The sequence below is a fragment of the Mangifera indica genome, chromosome 2 (assembly GCF_011075055.1).
Source record: "Mangifera indica cultivar Alphonso chromosome 2, CATAS_Mindica_2.1, whole genome shotgun sequence".
NCBI lineage: Eukaryota > Viridiplantae > Streptophyta > Magnoliopsida > Sapindales > Anacardiaceae > Mangifera > Mangifera indica.
This window is the reverse complement of record NC_058138.1, coordinates 775,378-797,672: the sequence shown is the minus strand read 5'-3', so window position 1 is coordinate 797,672 and position 22,295 is coordinate 775,378. Positions and strand designations below refer to the sequence as shown.

The 22,295-nt window shown below is 27.4% G+C and overlaps 1 protein-coding gene and 1 long non-coding RNA gene across 14 annotated transcripts in view; both read right to left on the bottom strand.

The window, feature by feature from the left end:
• LOC123197060 (probable disease resistance protein At4g27220) overlaps window positions 1–22,295 on the bottom strand; it is a 56,959-nt gene that overhangs the window by 14,045 nt on the left and 20,619 nt on the right. The window lies entirely within an intron of this gene.
• Window positions 16,803–20,888, bottom strand: LOC123197166. Of its 9 annotated transcripts, XR_006497845.1 has the most exons (5): window positions 20,815–20,859; window positions 18,672–20,632; window positions 17,797–17,952; window positions 17,615–17,688; window positions 16,803–17,514 (listed from the first exon to the last, which is right to left on the bottom strand). It is a non-coding gene; the product is annotated as an uncharacterized LOC123197166 (long non-coding RNA). The 9 variants fall into 9 exon arrangements; XR_006497841.1 differs by having other exon boundaries at window positions 16,803–17,523; window positions 17,615–17,952; XR_006497826.1 differs by having other exon boundaries at window positions 17,615–17,952.

The window sequence follows — 22,295 nt, the reverse complement described above, 5'->3', positions numbered from 1 at the left end:
GATATACTTAAAAGTAACCGATTTGTGTTCATTGTAAATATAAATTTTTTGATTTTTTAAATATTTGTTTAGATTGCATTATAATGCCTCATAAGCCATCTCGTGAGGCCTCAATCCGATTTGTGATTGTGTCCAAAATTTATGTTGTAGCAGAAGTGCTTATGAGCTACAAATGTGATTAGAATTAAATTTTGAGTTGAGCTCTACTTAAATATAGATTGATTCAAATTTAACATGAATTTATAATTATTAGTTTGAGATTAAATTTGTTTGAGCTTATCAAAAATGTTTGAATGAATAATATTATTAATATGATAAATAACATTAACAATTTATTAATAATATTATTATATAGGGATTTGAATTAAATTTAAATTAAATTATTGAATTAAAATTAAAATTAAAATTTAATTCAAATTAAATTAAACATTTAATTAGATTGAATTAATTTTGTTTAAATCCTATCATAAATGAAATACCGAGCCTGAGAGCTGAGGTAAGACCTTTTGACTTAAGATATTTCTATGACGTACCATTTGATATAATCCGTTTTACTTGAAAAGATTAAAGAAAAGTGTAAGACTAGAATAATAATAATTTGAAAGGAGGAGGTGCAATCGGTACCATCTCTCCTTTGTGAATCTTTAAGTTGAAAATTCTAATTAATTAACGAATAAATATATTTGATATTTATTAATATAAATAATATTGTCAGATATATTGTCATCTTATAATATATAAAATAATATTATTTTATATAAAATATATAAAACTTAATCTAAACAATGACAGATTATGTTCTTTTTTTTTTCAAAATCGAATCCTTTATGAGAGAAGAAAACTGTAATTTATTGTGAACATGAATGAATTTTGCAGGGAATAATTGATTAAAGTAGACTCTCACCGCGTGAACAAAGTAATATTTATTGAAGCAAGAAAAAGAGGATTGTACCGTAGAATTGACCACTGACTTCATTTGGTGTGGTGGAAAATGAGAATAAAGTGCTCTTGCAAGAGCGACTGAGCTGGTTTCCAGCCCTACTGCTATGTACACGCAATCATCATAAAAGAGATCATTACAACTGTGAGCAATCTAGGTCAGGCCAGTATAAGCTGGTTTCCATTACAAAAGAGATCAATTATTAGTGTTACTGTATTACACGAATTATTGCTGCAGAACAGAAAGTGCAAGAAAATGAAAATTGGTCTATGCCAGTGGACCCGTTCACTTTGTTGAAGTTGATGACTGTGACCAGTCTAGGTCAGGCATATTGGGATGTGAGATATTGGTAAAATAGTTTTTTTCCCTCTTATATTTATATATTATTTTTTATTTTATATATATATATTTTTTAAAAAATATAAATTATCTAAAATATTTTAAGATTTTTCATTCATTCAGTCAAGACTTATTTAATTAATATATAAACTCACTTAATCATGATATAAAACTTATTTATTTACCCAATCAAAGGTGAGAAATAAAATGAAAATAAGAAATTTTTCAACAATTTTGATAATAAAAAAGTTGGTTGAGCGTCAAACATCCAATCAATTAATTTATTTTTAACCAATTTATAGAACCACTCTACTTATTCATAAACTATAATGTGTTCACCACAAATACAAGACATTAAAGAAAATAAATTTGTGAGAGTTACCATGGAAATAAAAATAAAATAAAATTATGCTCTTTGTTTAATCCTTTTCTTATTAATTGTTAGAAAAAGGGACTATATGACATGGTTCATCAGAGAAACAGAGATGACAATTTTACTCCGACTTTAGGGTTTTTAATCTTAATAGAGAGCATTTTCCTATAAAAATGAGAACGAGGATGATAAAAATCTCGTAATCGGGGACAATGGTATATGTGTTCAGTATCCGCTCCACCCCGTCTTCATCCCTATCCTCATCCCCGCCTTGTTATATTAATATATTTATTTAAAATACTAATATATCTTTAAAATTTTAGATTATTTATGTTTTTCAAATTTATCTATATTTTGGTGGTGCATATTACAGTGATTAATATATAATATTTGCAATATTTGAAATAGTATGTTAGATTTAATTTTACTTAATTTTATTATTTAATATATTTATGTTGTATTTAAAAAATAAATATCAAGAGATATTTCAACCCATCATTTTATTTTCAATAACGAAAAAGAATAAAGCATTCCAATAGTTCATGAATCAGGACAGGAATTTGATTTCTATGAATATATGAAAGAAAGAATAAAAAGATCTTTTTTGTTTATATTGGAATTGTATTTTTTCTATTTTTTTTTTGTTCCTCTTCTTCATTCTGAGAAAAGGAAAAGGGGCGCTTAAAAAAGGGTAAAGTATTATTTCGTTCCCGATAGTCATTTCTTTAATCTGTGGATAGCAGCATACTCTGGATCGGAATTGTGGGGAGTACTGCCTGATCATTTCTACCAATTTAAAGCCCCAATTAGTATTCTTTTTATGATATGCTTGTCATCCCTGCAATAGGGACGAGTATGTCAATCCCCTCCCTGCCCTTCCCCATTGCCATTCCTATAAAGAAATACCATAAGCTAAAAACTCCTATCTCAACTCAAGGCTTTATATTTCATTTGTGATTGGATTCAGACTAAACTAGTTCAATTTAATTAAGTGTTTAACTTATTTGAGTTAAATTCAAATTAAAATTTCAATTTAATAGTTCAGTTTGAGTTCAATTCAAATCCTTATATGACAATATCGTTAATCATATCGGACATATTTTTTATAAGTTGTTGACATAATTTATCTCGTTGATAACATTTTTCATCCTTATGATAATCTCAAACAAACATTGTCAATAAACTCAAATAAACTTAAACTCAAACTAGAATTATGAATTCATGTCTAATTTAAATCATTCCATATTCAAATATAATTCAATTCGAATTTAATTCTGATCACTTTTGTAGTAATGAGCACTTCTACACCATATTGTTGCAACAAATTTTGGACAAAAATCTACAAATTTGCAAATTAGGTCGACGTCTGATGAGAAGGCTTATGAGGCATCATGATACAACCTACCAAAATTAAAAACATAAAAGAAATTATATTTACATGGAACATGTATCAATTGGTTTTAAGTTTACTGCAAATGATGGATTATCATCTGAAATCATTTACAACATGAAATGAAATGAAAGTTCCAACAAATTCAGTTGATTTGATATTAGAAATAACCACTCATCTTATTTATTTGTGGTGGAAAATGAAGAGTTAAGTTGTAGTAGGTAGATTATTAATCTGACAAAGACAATGACATCTTCCATGAAGTCACATGAAAGAGACTAAATTTGACACACATCCATCTTCATCTTCACGTGGTGGGATCTATCTTCCAATCTTGAGACATTTTCCAGTCTCTAGATATTAACCATTCAAAAGTCAGCCATAAAAAAGATATGTATATATACTCATAATCCATCTTCATCTTCACATGGTGGACCTCCACTATAATCTCTCTTCCTTACTTTTTCTTATTTCATACCTCATAAACTCATTTGCATCTTCCACATAATTGTACTCTTAAAATCAATAGCACGCTAGTCTGAGTTTACATTTCAACAACCATTTTATATGTTTGTGTTTTCCATGTTTTTTCTTAGTTTCATACCTCATCAATAGTAAATTAAATTTCCACACACTATTTGTTAAATTGTTTTCAGAACAAAAAAGAAGAGAAACTCCTAACAGAAAAACAAGGCATTCATCGCTTTTTTGATCACATTATCTAATATATTATTAATTAAATAGAATTGTCGAGCGGTATCTTTAACTTAAATAAAAGGTATCAAAGATGAAGAGACGTTGCACTAGAGACCCAGATTGGTTTGGTTTTAAAAATTACTTCAGTTTAATTTAAATTTGTTTAAAATAAATTTATATTGAACTTAAACTAAGAGAGTCGACTCTTTTCTTAACTGAATTGAATTTAAATTAAAAGGAGTTCAGGTGAATTTAACTCAAAAACTTGATACATAACTCCATCTAGTTGGAAAATTATTTCAAATAATTTTTAAATAAGCATTATTTTCTATATTATTAGTTAAAAAGACAAAAAAATCTTATATACGAATCACAAACTTAAACTAGTTTAATTAAACTAAATGTTTAACTTATTTCGAAATGAAATTTTTATTTGATAGTTTAGTTTAAATTCTTATATGATAAAATTGTTAATCTTGTTAATGATATTATTCACAAGTTATCGATATTGTTTATATTATTGATGATATTATTATTTATATGACAATTTCAAAGTATGGAAAGAGAAGATTGTATCATTTTAACCTCATCACTTTTTTATTAGTAAAGCCGACAACACGACATGGAAATATCATAAATCAAAAACTTTAACTAACTCATTTTCACTTATTGGTCACTTTAATTTTGAGTTGAATTTAAAATAAAATTTTAATTTAATAATATAATTTATATTTATATTTAATAATATTTTTTATTTTATTGGTAAATTTATTTATTATTGAAGTTATGTATTTTATTAATAATATTATTTATTTGTTGGTATTCTTTAATAATATTTTTAACCAATTTAAGAAAATTTAATTTGGAATTAATTTTTATAATACTTTATGTTCGATAACCTTGTAAGTAATGTTTTATTACCCAAACATATTAGATAATTAATCAAATAAAACCTGAGACATTTGCCATATGATAAAAACTATACTCTTCAAACTCCTTTTTCGAAGTGGGGAGATTGAATAAAGTTTTATATTTTAGAGACTAAATGATACTCTCACCCTTCTTCATCTTTATATGGTGGGTTTTCACTATAATTTCTCTTTCTACTTTTTTTTATTTCATATTTCATAAACACATTTACATCTTCCAAGAAGTTGTCATATTACAATGACTTTACTTTTCAAATTAGACTAGGGTTATGTTAAAATCAGATTAGTATTATAAACTTAAATAATAAATATAATTTTATACATAAATAATGATATGTTATCATATAATTGAGTATTGTTTTATATTAATTTAAAATTATTTAATTATATAATTATATATTATTATTTATGCATAAAGTTATACTCATAATTTAAATTAAAGAAAGTTCAGATTAATCTAGCTCACAAACTTAGTGTATAACACGATCTAGTTCAAAAATTATTTTAAATAATTGTTAAAAAAGCATTATTTTTTATATTATTAGTTAAAATAACATAAAAAAATCTTATATTTAAATCACAAACCAAAACTAGTTTAATTTAACTAAATATTTAAGTTGATTCAAAATGAAATTTTTATTTAATATAGTTCAATTTGAGTTTAATTTAAATTCTTATATGATAATATTATTAATTTTATCGGTAAAATTATTGATAATATTTATCCATGCATAACATTATTCATTCCAATGATAATTTCAAAATAGAAAAGAGAGGATTGTATTTTCTATCCTCATTTGTTGTGGTGGAAAATGAAGTTAACATTAGCTCAACTTTATTAAGTGTTTTTAATGAAATTAGAGAAACTCAATTATTACTTTCACTGTGTTACAAGAACTATTGCTGCAGAAAAAACGTGCAATAAAGAGAAAACTGGTGGATACTGGTACCCTTTCATGGACCCCTTCACTCTCTTCTAGTTGAATGACTATGACCAATCTATGTCAGCCATTGTGGGATCCACTTCCGGGAATACCCATTTAAAATATATATGTATATTTTGACATAACATTTTTTCAGAACAACTCATTCGATAAGAAAGCACAAAAAGAATACAAAATAATATATTCACCAAAACTACATTTCCATTATTTTTTTTGTATATTTATGGTGTGCTCGGTTTTGATGATTTTTTATTATTAAAAATAAAATATTATAAAAATAGACTTTTTATAAATTATTATTAAGTTTAATTATTTTAAAACATTATTTTACTTAAATATTTAATTATTTTAAAATATTTTTTATATTATTTGATATATTAATTAAAATAAATATATTTTTATTTTTTAAAATTAATAAATAAGGATAGAATGATAATAAAATTAAGAATATATTGATAATATTTTAATATCTAAATAGATTATAGTAATCAAAGTATCTTTATATTACTTTTAGTTAATAAATTCACGTAATATATATGTTTATCGTATTTTATCATTTTAAATATATTTAATTATATCTTTAAATTCTAAATGGTATAAAACATGTATTTTATATACATATGATACTAAGCCAATATTATAAATTATCATATTTTTTTAATTTTTTTATAAAAATAAAATAATATCATTTTGTAATATATAAACTAAAGTTATTTTATATAAAATATATAAAACACATTCTCAATTATAATAAATTGTGTTTCTTTTTTGGTAAAACCGAAATCCCTTCCAAAAGAGAAAAAAAACTGTAGTTTAATGTGAATATGATAAATTTATTATAACTTTATAGGGAATAATTGATTAAAATAGAGTCCCACCACGTAAATAAAATAATATTTATTAAAATAAAAAAAAAAGGATTGTGTCACAGAATTGACCGTTGACTTCACTTTTTTGTTGTGGTGTGGTGGAAAATGAAAATAACGTGCTCCTGCAAAAGCAACCGAGTTTCCAGCCCCACTGCCATGTACACACAGTTATCATAAAAGAGATCAGTATTGACCGTGAGCAATCTAGGTCAGGCCAGTATGAGCTGGTTTCCATTACAAAAGAGATCAATTATTACTCTCACTGTATTACAAGAATTATTGCCGCGGAACAAAAAGTGCAATGAAATGAAGAAAACTGGGTCTATGCCAGTATCCTGCCGTGGACCCGTTCACTTTGTTAAAGTTGAATGACTGTGACCAATTGTTTGTTAAATTATTTTCATAACAGTAATTTTTAAAATTTATAATTCTTTATTTTTTATCACTATTTGTGAAACTGTATCACGAAAATTAATCTTATTCAATTTTTTATTCAAACTCTTAATTTATAAGAAAATTAATTAGAAATATTTTAATTAAGAACGCGTGAGTTCTGTTCTTGTTTGTGCATGGGTTCTAACTAATGCGTGAATTGTGAATGCGTGTAAGTTATCATAAAAAAAAAAAAAAGATATTAACAAGACATTTTTCAGATATTGAAGAAATAATTACAATTGGTCCAATTATTTCAATTCTTATTTTTGTATCTACTTTTTTAAATTGTTATCATTTTAGTTTCATCCATTTTTTATTAATAAAACGAACAACATGACACAAAAATATTATAAATAAAAAAACTTTAGCTAGCTTAATTTGACTCATTCATCAATTTAATTTTGAGTTAAATTTCAAATAAAATTTTATTTTAAGATTAATTTAAAATTTTATTTAATAATATTATTGATATTATTTATTTTATTAATAATATTATTTATTTGTTGATATTCTTTAATAATATTTTTAATCAATCAAAAAGAATTTAATTTTGAATTAACTATGATAAATTCAAACTAAATTTAAATTAATTTATATTTGAATTTAATTTAACTCAAATATAATTTTAATCGTTGTTTCTTAAGGTTCGTGAACACTTCTATTACAATAATAATTATATTCTTCAAATATATTGATAACAAATATTTTTAAAAAAAGTATAATAAAAAATTTTGTGTTGAAAGATTAAATTTCTTTTTTTTTAAAAGATTACTTTCATCCATTTTCATCTTTGGATCTCCATGGTAACAAATATAATATATGTCCTATTATCCCTAAAACTTTTTTATTTTCACTTAAATAACCTTTTAAAGGCAGGTTATATCATTTTTATTTAAACTAAATTCAAATTATCTTTAATTTTATTTAATAAACTTGAATAGAATTTTTTTTATTTCACTTGTAATTTACACGAAAATCGAGGAGATAAAAATTTGGCTAAGTTTGGATATGTTATTTCCAGCTAAAAAGTAAATAAGAGGTTGACATAAAATGAAAGTTTAACCAAATTTAATTGATTTGACCACTCACCTCATTATTTTAGATAATAAAACATCATCTTTCCCAAATATATTAGATAATTAATCTAATAAAATCAGATATGTCTGTCATATGACAAAAACTATACTCTTCAAATAGTAAAAATAAAAATATCTCGATTGAAATTATGAAAAAATCTTTCACGATTGTTAAAGAGGTAAAATAAAAAATTTTGTGTACAAGGATTTTGAATGAATTTTTTTAACTTACCTTTTTTTCTTCTTTATCGAAGTGGGGAGACTGAATAAAGTTTTAGATTTTGGAGACTAAATGATACTCTCACCTTTCTTCATCCTCACATGGTGGATCTTCACTGTAATTTCTCTTTCTGTTTTTTCTTATTTCATACTTCATAAACTCATTTACATCTTCCAAGAAGTTGCCACGTTACTGTGACTTTACTTTTTTCATAGTTCATAAACTCATTTACATCTTCTAAGAAGTTGCCACGTTATAGTGACTTTACTTTTCAAATTAGCCAAAAGACTTATTCCCACCCAAGGTATAGTAAAATTTCAAACTCTTACCTCCTAACTTTCAAAAACCTAAATACCTACTTATGAACTAAAATCTATTAAATTTTTCAGTTAGGGTTAGAGACAAAATCCATATTTAATAATAATATTTAAATTTTATATCATTTTACCCCTTTAATTTGAAAAATTAACAATTTCCCCCAAAAATTAAGTCTTGAAATATGACATTTTCCCCCTTACCTAGGGTTTCCAATTTTCTCGATGAATTTCTGGCCAATGATGGTTGATCTCTCTCGCTCTCAGTGTCGTCTCTCCCTCCAATGCTCAATATCGGTCTCGTTTGGACTATTGTTGTCGTTGTCATCATTATCATCCAAACAAAGCCAATTTTGTTTGGATAAGGAAGGTCCAAACGAAGAGTTTTGACTTTTTATTTGGATTTATCTAGATTTTGTCAAATCTAGATATCGCCGATCCTATATTAAACACCAGAGGCAGAGATGACATTGGGAGAGACAGAGATTGGCCACCGATGGTCCAAAATTTGTCGATGAAATTCAAAAATCCTTGGTAAGGGGGAAAATGTCACTTTTTAAAACTTAATTTTGGGGGGAAATTGTTAGTTTTCTGAATTAAGGGGTAAATAATATAAACTTTTATTTTTTAAATATTATTATTAAATGACGATTTTAAGGTTAAACCTAACTGAAAAATTTAACGAATTTTAATTTATGGGTGGGTGTTTGTCATTTTGAAAGTTGGTGGATGAGAGTTTGAAAGTTCAATATACCTTGGGTGGGAATAAGTCTTTTGGCCTTTGAAATTAGAGTAGGGTTATGGTATAATGAGCCTAGTAATATAAGCTTAAATAATGAATATAATTTTATATGTAAATAATGATATGTTATCATATAATTGAATATTATTTTATCTTTAATTTAAAATTATTCAATTAAATAATTATATATCATTATTTGTGTATAAAGTTATACTCATAATTTAAATTAAAGAGAGTTTACAAACTTGGTGCATAACACGACCTAGTTTGAAAATTATTTCAAATAATTATTAAATAAACATTATGTTCTATATTATTAGTTAAAACAACATAAAAAATCCTCTATTCGATCACAAACCTAAACTAGTTCAATTTAACTAAATATTTAAGTTGATTCAAAATGAAATTTTCATTTGATATAGTTTAGTTTGAGTTTAATTCAAATTTTTATATAATAATATTGTTAATTCTATCAATAATATTATTTACAAGTTGTTGATATTATTTATCTATTGATAATATTATTCATTCTAATGATCATTTCAAAATAAGAAAGAGAGGATTCTATGTTATGACCTCATTTGTTTTGATGGAAAATGAAGCATAAAGTAGATAAAGTGAACATTAGCTAAACTTTATTAAGTGTTCACCAATTGATTTCCCTTTTTAACAATTATAGAAACTCAATTATTACTCTCACTGTGTTACAAGAATTGTTGCTGCAGAAAAAAAATGCAATCAAGAGAAAACTTCATTCATTCCACAATGACCCCTTCACTTTCTTCTAGCTTAATGACTATGGCCAATCTATGTCAACCATTATGAGATCCTCTTCCGGAAATACCCATATAAAATTATATATGTATATACAGTAGTTTCACTTTCCCTTTTCAACTTTACCTTTTGACGTCCTTTTTCTCTTGAACCAATGATAGGTGATGCGATAAGGAGACGTCTATGCATCTCATAGTGGTTTTGAAAATTGGTTCACTTCGATTTAATTTTGTTTAAAATAAACTTATATCGAACTCAAATTAAGTGAGTCGATTCTTTTTTAAACTGAATTTTGATTTTTCAAACCTTGGGTGAAGAAAGATAGGGTAAAATTATTAATTTTAAATTTTAGGGGATAAAATGTGATGTACTTATAGTTTTTAAAATATTTTTAATTAAATGAGTAACAGTAAAATTTAATATAAGGACGAGTATTTAGATTTTTAAAAGTTACTGGGTGGGAAAGTGAGTTTGTACAAAACCTTGGGTGGGAAACAGTCTTTCGGCATAATATCTATTGTTAATTTAAGATTTAAATAATTGATTTACCTTTTCGTCAGTGAAATAACAAAAAACGCTTGCCAATTAGCATAGTTTTAAATTACTAAATCAGACTGCCAAAAGGCTCGCACACTCAGTTCGCCAAATCCTGAACTATTGTGTTCACAAACTGGATTTCTTTGCAACACTGAGCATATTAAGCAAAACAATCAAGAAAATGAACGAAAGAAGAGAGAGAAAAATCTACAGTAAAAATGCTTGTACTTTTACTTGAGTTAACTGAGATTACAAGTGGGTTGAGTTTAAATATAAAAAGTCAAGTACGTGTCATTAATAGCAAATTACTCTTTTGCCCTTCTTTCCATTTTTCATTTGTGCAACAGTTATCAATGACAAAAATCCCTGCAACAATCTCACGCTAAATCTTTTACATGATTTTGTCATCATCCAAAGTCAATTGATGACAAAGTCTCCGTTACTAGTGTACTGTTCTTAGCTCAGTAGCCCCAATCAAAATTCAGCCATTGAGACAATCTGTCACAAATAGGCTGAAAACAGTTATCGTGGTCTTCCTCCTCTTCCTGTGGATTGTTCATTAGATCAATGAAGTCTTTGACTTTGTTGGGACAGAGCCACTCTACTTATCCATAAACTGCACTCGCAAATACAAAAACATTGGAGAAAATAAATTTGTGAGAATTACTGTAAAAATAAAAATGGAATAAAATTATATGTATATATTTTTTTAATATAATTTAGTTATATAAATTATATATTATTACGTAATTTGATAATTTTAAATTAAAGATAAAATAATATTTAATTTTATAATTATATATTATTTATGTATTTAAATTATGTACACAAAATATATATATATATATATATAATATTACTCATAAAAATAATATAATTGGGTGCCAAAAAATGCTAATTGCAGCTTCAAATAGAGAAAAATGGTTAATAGAAATAGAAAATACAAATGTCAAGGTGTAAGTTAATAGATGGCGGTAAACAACCAAAAACAAAAAACCTAACTGGCAGGAGATATCCGTTCTTAAAATTAGGGTTGGAAAGTAATAATTTTTATTTATTTAATGTTGCAGAGCACAATGGTAATGATACTCTTATCAATGACAAATTTTACTAATAAAAATAGTTGATAGGTGTTACTTTGAATTTTTTAAAATTATCAAGTGAGAGTTTAACAATATAGCAAATCTTGGATGGGAAGAAGTTTGTTGGAGATGAAATCACTATATAAATATGTATTTGTTTATATATTTAAAATAATAAAATTAAGTGTATAATTTTATACACAAATAATAATATATGATTATATAATTAGGTATTGTCTTATCTCTAATTTAAAACGACTTAATTATATAATAATACATAATTATTTATATATAAAATTATATACATTATTTATACATATAACACTTCCCTAGTTAAAATGAATATACATAAATAAGTTACTATAATAATAGATAATTAATGAAATAAAACTAGAGACATCAGCCCCTTAGAAACCATACTCATTAAACGGTAAAAATGAAAAAATCTCGAGTGAAAATATGGAAAAATCTTTCATGATTGTTAAGGAGATAAAATAGGAAATTTCATGTAGAAATGTCCTTTCTTCTTTTTCAAAGTGAGGAGACAGAATAAAGTTTTAGATTTTAGAGACTAAATTACACTCTTATTCATCTTCATCTTCCCATGGTGGATCCCCACTATAATTATTCTTCCATGCTTTTTCTGATTTCATGACTCATTTACATCTTCTAGGAAGCTGCGCATGACAATGACTCTACTCTTCAAATTAATATCCAATTAACTCATTTTCTTAACCTTGCTTTTTCTTACTTTCATACTGGATTAGCACTAAATTAAAATTCCACAAACTATTTGTTAAATTATTTTCAAAATAGCAATTTCGTGTAGAAATATCCTTTCTTCTTTTTCAAAGTATGCTTTTTCTGATTTCATGACTCATTTACACCTTCTAGGAAGCTGTGCATGACAATGACTCTACTCTTCAAATTAATATCCAATTAACTCATTTTTTTAACCTTGCTTTTTCTTACTTTCATACCTAATTGGCACTAAATTAAAATTCCACAAACTATTTGTTAAATTATTCTCAGAATAGCAATTTCGTGTAGAAATATCCTTTCTTCTTTTTCAAAGCATGCTTTTTCTGATTTCATGACTCATTTACACCTTCTAGGAAGCTGCGCATGACAATGAGTCTACTCTTCAAATTAATATCCAATTAGCTCATTTTCTTAACCTTGCTTTTTCTTACTTTCATACCTAATTAGCACTAAATTAAAATTCCACAAACTATTTGTTAAATTATTTTCAGAATAGCAATTTCGCGTAAAACTATCCTTTCTTCTTTTTCAAAGTGAGGAGACAAAATAAAGTTTTAGATTTTAGAGTCTAAATTACACTCTTATTCATCTTCATCTTCCCATGGTGGATCCCTACTATAATTATTCTTCCGTGCTTTTTCTGATTTCATGACTCATTTACATCTTCTAGGAAGCTGCGCATGACAATGACTCTACTCTTCAAATTAATATCCAATTAACTCATTTTCTTAACCTTACTTTTTCTTACTTTCATACTGGATTAGCACTAAATTAAAATTCCACAAACTATTTGTTAAATTATTTTCAGAATAGCAATTTTGTGTAGAAATATTGTTTCTTCTTTTTCAAAGTGAGGAGACAGAATAAAGTTTTAGATTTTAGAGACTAAATTACACTCTTATTCATCTTCATCTTTCTATGGTGGATCCCCACTATAATTATTCTTCCATGCTTTTTCTGATTTCATGACTCATTTACATCTCCTAGGAAGCTGTCGTATGACAATGACTTTACTCTTCAAATTAATATCTAATTAACTCATTTTCTTAACCTTGCTTTTTCTTACTTTCATACCTGATTAGCACTAAATTAAAATTCCACAAACTATTTGTTAAATTATTTTCAGAACAGTAATTTCGTGTAAAAATGTCCTTTCTTCTTTTTCAAAGTGAGGAGACATAATAAAATTTTAGATTTTAAAGACTAAATTACACTCTTATTCATCTTCATCTTCCTATGGTGGATCCTCACTATAATTATTCTTCCATGCTTTTTCTGATTTCATGACTCATTTACATCTTCTAGGAAGCTATCGTATGACAATGACTCTACTCTTCAAATTAATATTTAATTAACTCATTTTTTTAATTTTGATTTTTCTTACTTTCATACCTGATCAACACTAAATTAAAATTCCATAAACTATTTGTTAAATTATTTTTAAAACAGCAATTTTTAAAATTTATAGTTCTTTGTTTTTGTCTATTATCTGTGAAACAACATCAGTAAGATTAATCTTATTTAATTTTTTATGCAAACACCTAATTTATAAGAAAATTGATTAGAAACATTTTAACTAAGAATGCGTGATTTTTGTACCTGTTTGTGTGTGAGCTATCAGTAAAAAAAAAAAGACATTGACAAGACATTTTTCAGACACTGGAGAATGACTTACATTTGGTGCAATTATGTCAAGTCTTATTTTTGTATCTACTTTTTCAAATTGTTATCATTTTAGTCTCATCCTTTTTTCATTAATAAAGCTAACTTAATTTGACTCATTGGTCTATTTAATTTTGAGTTGAACTTAAAATAAAATTTTAATTTAATAATTTGATTTAAGATTAATTTAAAATTATATTTAATAATATTTTTTATTTTATTAGTAAATTTAGTTATTATTGATGTTATTTTTTTATTAATAATATTATTTATTTGTTGATATTCTTTAACAATATTTTTAATCAATTTAAAAAATTTTAATTTTAAATTCAAACTAAATTTAAATTAATTTATATTTAAATTTAATTTGACTCAAATATAATTTTAATCAATTTTTTAAATTTATGAACACTTTTATTACAACAGTAATTATACTCTTCAAATATATTGATAGAAAATATTTTTCAAAAAAGTAGAATAGAAAATTTTGTATCGAAATATTTAAATTTTTTTCTTAAGATTGTGGAGGCTATATTTTACTTTCATCTATCTTCGTCTTTATGTCTCTATTGTAATAAATATAATATATGTCCTATTATCCCTAAAACCTTTTTATTTTTGTTTAAATAACCTTTTAAAGGCAAATTATATCTTTTTTTTTAAACTAAATTCAAATTATCTTTAATTTTATTCAATAAACTTGAATAGAATTAATTTTATTTGACTTGTAATTTACACGAAAATCAATCAGATAAGAATTTGGCTAAGTTTGGATACATTGTATCCAGCTAAAAAGTGGATAAAAGATTGATATAAAATAAAAATTCTACCAATTTACGTAAATAAAAGTGAGTAAAGAATAAAACTTAGCTTTCATATAGATTAAATAAATTTATTTATATAAATTATGATGATAATTTTTAATTAAATGATATAATTATTTTTTTATTTTATAGTTATTTATTGATATCAAGTTATAAAAATAAATTTATATAATTTATTTATTTATATATATAATATTATTAAAAGATAATTAATTGTGAAAAAAAATTCTTTAAAAGTTAAAATAAAAATATCTTGATTAGATATATATATATATATATATATATATATATATATATATATATATATATATATATATATATATATATATATATATATATATAAATCTTTCTTAATTGTTGAAGGGTTAAAATAGAAAATTTGTTGTAGAAAAATTTTGAATGACTCTCGTCCATCTTTATCTTTACATGGTTCGTCCAACTTAATTGTTAATGGGTTAGAAAAATTTTCTGTAACTTTCTCCCCTATAAATGTAATCTTTCTTTCTTACTTTTTTCTTATTTTATATCACATAAATTCATTTGTATCTTTCAGGAAGCTACATGACAAAGACTACTTTTCCAACTGTAAAAATGAAAATATCTCGACTCAAAATATGAAAAAATCTTTTTGATTGTTGAGGAGGTAAACAAAGCTGATATTAATTGTCAGTATAGATTAACAATTAAAGAATTATTTTTTGAACATGATTAATTACGATAAGTCATATAATTATGATAATATAGTTAATAACTTATTGTATGATTGTGTTAGTGTACAATATAATCTTTTTTATCTAAGATTTCATGGTCAGATCTAATATGAAGACGTATTGTTCATGTGGTGCACAAATATAAAGTCAGTCATGTTTTGTTCAGAAAGACTATATTGGTCATATGCTTATGTATGTAAAGTGGAATGATAATCAAGATGTGATATATTGATTCGAAATTATTGGATTTAAAGTATCACTAACTTAGGAATTATCTGATTTCATACGGAAAACATTCACAAAGGCACAAATAGCAACCACCAGAAAATTAACACTTGCACTGAAATCAGAACTTTATGCAATGTCTGAATCAGAAAAAACTTATCTCGCCATCCAATAAGTAAAACTTAGCCTTAAATGATCCCCCATTCCACTCGGTACTTAACACTCCACATTGTTCCCCCAAGTATAACCCATTAACATTACCAAATTTCTCTGTTTGTTTAGTCTATTCATCTTGCAGGTTAGCGTACTTACTGATTTTGTTTATTAAGTGCAGCTTCATTATGCAATTTCTCTTTCTTTGTTCAATCTATTCTTCTTGCATGTTAGCGTACTTATTCAGTTTGTGAAATACGAATCAGTTACTAGACCTTAAAGGGATTTCAAGGTTAGGGAGTAAAAGGATTTCAACAACAAAATATGAACATAAGTAATTGTCTACCAGAGAGTTTTAGAAATAAGTTAAACTGAACATTAAGTGTTATTAATTTCAGCTTCTAATTGAATTGTTTAGTGGACTTTGTTTGTTGGATTTGGCCCATAGATGTTTGGCATGTTGAACTTAGCCAAACTATGTTAAAAATTGCTAATATTGGCTACGTGTATAGATTGGTTTATTACCAACACAATCTAAGCTAAGTACAAATTAAACCCATATACTTCACATTCAGTGAAACTTTCAATAAATAAATAATATGAAAGATATATAAAAGCAGAAACTGGAGATGAAAGATGGCCCTCTAATCCTCTGGCTTAAACTGATGCAAACGAACCACAAAATTCACAATTTCAAACAACATTTCAAGCAAATCCCGATTTAAAATTGTAACATCATATACATCCTCGGCAAAAATTTCCTGAGATCACATGGCGTCCACTTGTTGCCAGAGTTCAAACAAAAATGACACCAATTTTCAACTTGTAATCTACTCATTTGACACTAATTTTTCAGATTGTCGGTAACAAATTCAGCAACAAGTTGCCAATCTCATCTGTGAAATTAAAAAATTAAAAAAAAAAATTCATACTTATGTTTTATTAGTTTTGTCGATAAGTATTTAAAACGATGAAAATGACTAAAATGCCAGCAGTAGAACTAGAAGTATCTCAACAATTTTGAAAGGGTTACAGAAGGGAGAGGGCGCATATGATTGTTATGGCTCATTTCAAATTGATTGTTAACTGAAGCCGTGCAGCCAGTTACCAGAGCAGACTTCACTGGAGTCATATCGCCGATAGCCACCAAGGAAAGAGACACCCAACAGATATGCATCAGCTGCTGCAGATAAGCAATAATCTGATATCCAGTTGAACCGTCTAAACCATTTCATATTTCATCCATAAATAAAGTTTTTGTGGACACAACAATCTGCTGCAGGCATCTATTCCTTTCAATCATCTACACTATAAACATTACTACCAAGTGGAGCAAATGCATTTATAGAAAATTACCAGTACTCAGTCTCCTCTTTTGACCTCCAGAGATGCCTCTTCTCATCTCATCTGCCACCGTTGTGTCACCAAAAATATCAAGTTCAAGGACCTGGGACGTCCGAAGACAGTAAAAACATGATCTGTTTGAAGGGTTGCTTTTGGTCCTTTGCTAGAAATTGGCTGTAATAACTACCATTGCCATGAATATTTCACACATGTAGCAACAACATATAGAACAAAAAATCAGATATAAACAAGACATCAATTATAAAGAAGAAACCTTCATGAAAGTATCTACATCTACATCCGGAACAATTCCTGACTCCTCTCTTTTATGGACTTCCATCATCATATCTGTACAGGCAGAAAAAAAATAATTGCTCTGTACATACCAACAACTTGTGGGAATTGATAAGGTGGCTATGATTAAAACTTCATTGAATTAAATCTAAGGAAGCCTACTTCCTTAGTTTCCAAAACCAATTGGGCAGCAAATTCAAGTGTTTCCCTCAGTCATTTCAGCAATATGCAGATCCTCTTAGCTTATATAAGCTGGTGTTTTCTGGGGAACAAATTCATCCAACTGGTAACCATTGTAGGAAACCTTTTCCCTGTTACCTTTAAAGAAAGCAGAAGCAAAACTCAGTACATTGGGAAAGCAAACTATGATAGTACACCATAGAGAAGTAAATTAGCTGAAGAAAATAGAAGCAAAACTGAGTAAATAAGGAAATCGAACTAAGATAACTGAAACTGTTTTATCTTGCATCAAGCTGAAAGTAAATAAACATATGACTACAAATGGACTTGATATTCTCTCTTCAATATAAAGGAGAGAAACCTTTGGTTTGTGCAGCAGAATACAACAGTACAGTAGAAGAGGTAAAATCAAACGCTAGAAAATTAGGAAACCTATCAAAAAATTGTACTTGTGATGCCTTGAGCTTTTCTTTTATGATTCTATCATGTTTAAACAAGTCGGATATATAGTTATAGATTCATGCATATGACTGATACTCATATTTAAAATGATGGTGAGGTACAAAGAAATTCTGCAGCGATTTGTAAGGAGTTCCTGAGTGAGTGTTAGAACACCAACATCATTCTGGAAGGTCTACCATAAGTGGCATGAGAGAAAGTGCAGGGGATCATCACACTAGGGGACCACAGATGAGTAATACAGATGATGAGTTTCATTTCACACTCTTTGATATCTTTTCTCTGTTTACATTTTCCATTGTTGGATTGTTTGAACCCTTTGTGATTTGTCAATTTGAGTCTAGGTAGAGAGAAAACAAAACACTCATTCTCTTCTTGCTTTGTGGAGAGGGAAGAACCTGGTGTTCATGAGAAGCAGAGTTGAGAGGGAGGTTGGAAAATCACTGGACTTGCAGATTGGGATGTAATCATCTCAGAATCATTGGAAAATAACCAGGTTCCTAACTGAGAGCCTTTAAAAGTATGGTCTTCCTGCAACTTGGGGGCCAAGCAAATGAATCATCCTGCAATAATTCAAGCACACTTAAGTGTACATTCCTCAGGAGCCTTTTAAACTTTCCTTCACAAAAATTCTAGCAGAAAAGAGGCTTTCCACATCATATTCTGAAGCCAAATGGAATTAAGTCAGCTCTAATAGAGCATATCAAAGTGAAACAACAAATTGTTAAATTATCACATACCAATTGGGTGACAAAAATCCTCCACATACATGGTTTCACCAGTAAAACTTTTGCTAAGAACCTTAAGTGTAAGGCATTTCTGTTAAATAATGTACAAATTCCACCAAGAGGATATAAAACACATGGCAGTGTGATCCAAACATATTGGTTCTCACAAGGAATAATTTGAAAGCTACCTAAGCTTAAATTTATGAATTATTCAGTGGATTCCTACAGAAAAGTTCACTACCTTCTTGGAAGTCAAGAAACACAAGATAGAATTAGAAGGGTGAATGTATCCTTTATAAGTTAAAGGTAACATCAATTTATAACAAACCATTGGAATTCCACAATGGCAATTCAGCTACATATATAATGGAAGATCAGCACAATTGACCGAGAACGGTTTATGTCAATTCACAAATGGAGTTAATTTTACTAACATTAAATCTTTCATATTACATTCCAGGCTTAATGATGTCACTAATATCTTCAATGATGGTTATCTGAACCTGATTTGACTGTGAACCTATAAGCTCCAGGAGGAGTTATGAAGCAAGGTTTCAATTTCAACTAACTAATAAAATCATTCAAAACTGCAAGTAAGCTGCATCTTAAAGAACTTTCAACAATGAAAAATGTAAGGTAAGGACTAATTAAAACTCTCTGTAATAAAATTTTAAACATCATTCACAGCCAGATAAGCACCCATATGGATTCAATTTACGGCTCAACAAAAAATGAACAGAAGCGAATGTATAAGAGAATTCCATAGAGTTGTGAGGGGCTTTCTGTGAACAATCTGCCAATCAGCTTCCACACTCAAATTCTAATATCTCACCTCTACAATTGGAAACTCTGCACAAACTCTTCAAAGATAAACCATTAACTGTTAAACACATGATAGACAACTACTGCATACAGTCTATTGATACTTAGAAACTGAAAATATATGACATTAACGATCTTAGCACTGAAAAATAAAGTAAAACCAATCTGCACAAAGCAAATTAACACTAGCTTATGAGTTCTTCAATTAAATAGACTCGTTAAAGTGAAGTACATTTGCTCAACTAAATGCTGAGTTTAGATATCAAAAGGCAAACCAATGGCTTGATATATCAAAAACTAAGCTTCCAGTAAGAATATTAGTAAAGTTATAAACTTTCTTGCAAGACAAAATAATTACAACACAAGTACTTCAATTCGCTTATGAATACTTGAATCAAGTAGATTTCTTCCAAAAGTGAAGTAAATTTGTTTAATGGTGAGCTCAAACTTGACGAGATCACAAAAAAAAAAAAAAAATTGAGCTTTCAGTAAGCATATGAAGTTATCAGCATGTTCAGAACCCAGAACAATTACAACAGTACTACAATTAAGCACGTTCTTTCAATTGGACCACATTTCCTAAACTAGATGTTTGAGTTGAAACTTCATAAGACCACCATAAAAACCCAATACCTAAGTAAGAGCATTAACAAAGACACAAACTGTAAAGAGGCTACATTTTGAATGTCATGTAGTTAGGTCAACTGGAATTTTTCACAGAATCCAATTTGTCATCAAAGAGAATAACACAATGAAAGTAAAAGCAGAAACTGTAGAGAATGAGTGTTGTTTTGATATCTGAAAAGTAACTGTGAAACAAAATAACAGTGCCAAAATTAAATAGAAACAGACAGTATGAAATGAACTCATATAAGTTAACAGCGATTATGAATAAGATTGTGTTTGACAAATAATAAATAAAATAAAAACAAATTAATGTAATCTAAACAAGCAAGCAAAGATAGATAGGGCACAGTAAGAGTAATAGTACCTGGTTCTAGACCACACCTCAACTTGCCGTGGTCTCAGCTTCAACTTCATCACCAATTACTCCTGTTTCTGTCAAGGAGAGTTCAAGAAGTTAACAGCAGAACATTTACTGTAAAGATGAGTTAAAGAAAGAACGAAAAAAGAGAGAAAGGGTGAAGTTATGACGGGTTTAATGTATGGTTTTGCCTGAAACTTTCTTCAAGAAGACGAGATTGTTCTCTGGAGAGATGGAGCTTCTTCTTCGGAGGACATCCATTGCTGCTTTCTTCTTCGTCTTCCATTCTTGCCGCCGTGTTCCAGTCCTCTTCTCTTCCCCCTGACGACACTTGGTTTATCTTCTACAGTGACATTAAACTTGTGTTAGTATGGATACAATGAAAATTATACATGTGCGAAATTAACAGATGTAAGGGAATTGTGATATTTGAGAATTCGGCCGTCAGAGACACTGAAGTAGAAGTAGGGGCCTGTGTTGGAAGGATCAAAAGCAAGAAAGAAACGGTATCCATTTGAAAAAAAAGATGTATCCATTTCAGAAAGGGATCTGTTTTTAATCATTAATTTTTCGTGAAAAATGACCTTTACATCATTCTAGTGTTAATTTTAACTGTCAAAATTGGTGGACAGTGGGGAAAATGAATATTTCAAACTTAAAAAATGAACAATTCATTTTAGAAAAGTTTGGCACGTTTATTCCTAGAATAAAAACACGGGAGACTTTTTAAATCAAATAAAGACAACTCCTTCAATTTTTCAAAGATAATTTCATCTTTCTCTATATTTTTCTCATTTGTTAATAATTCTATCATCATTTCACATCTTTTTATTAACAATTTTTTTAGACATATTAGACTTTTGATTATTAAGGATGTTTTTAAGTTTCATATTACATTGTAGCACAATGTCTTTAAAGTTGACAGATTTTCCAAAGATGAGGAAGGTGGCAATAAAGTCATCAAATTGTGACAATTTTTTATATTTAAAGAACGAAGATTTTGAAGAATTGATGTGAATCGAAAGTCTTGTTTTCAAATTTAATTTCAAATTAAAAAGTCCATGCAAATTTAGAATTTTTAATTTTTCAAGTGCTTTATTCCGCTCCTCACCTCCTCCATATGAGAACATCACTTCTTATGAACTCATTTTTAGTATGAGTTCTTTAATACTGATAAATTTTCAAAGAATATGAATTGGAATATATGCATATTCATCCTTAATTAATTCAAGAGTTTCTATCTTGTCAAAGTTCGCTTTGAACTCTCTTGGCCAAATTGACATGATATCTCTCTCACTTAGTGTCAATTTCTTCAACTTGATATCAGGAAGCTCGATTACGTGCCCTGCTCCATCACTCATGCCGAGAGCAACTTGATTAGTTCAATTCCTAAATTAAGAAAATTTGAGAGTTCAATGCCTTCAATAAAAATAATGTAATTCAGTTTCACTAATAATAGTTTGGTACCTCCAAGAATTATTATCCCT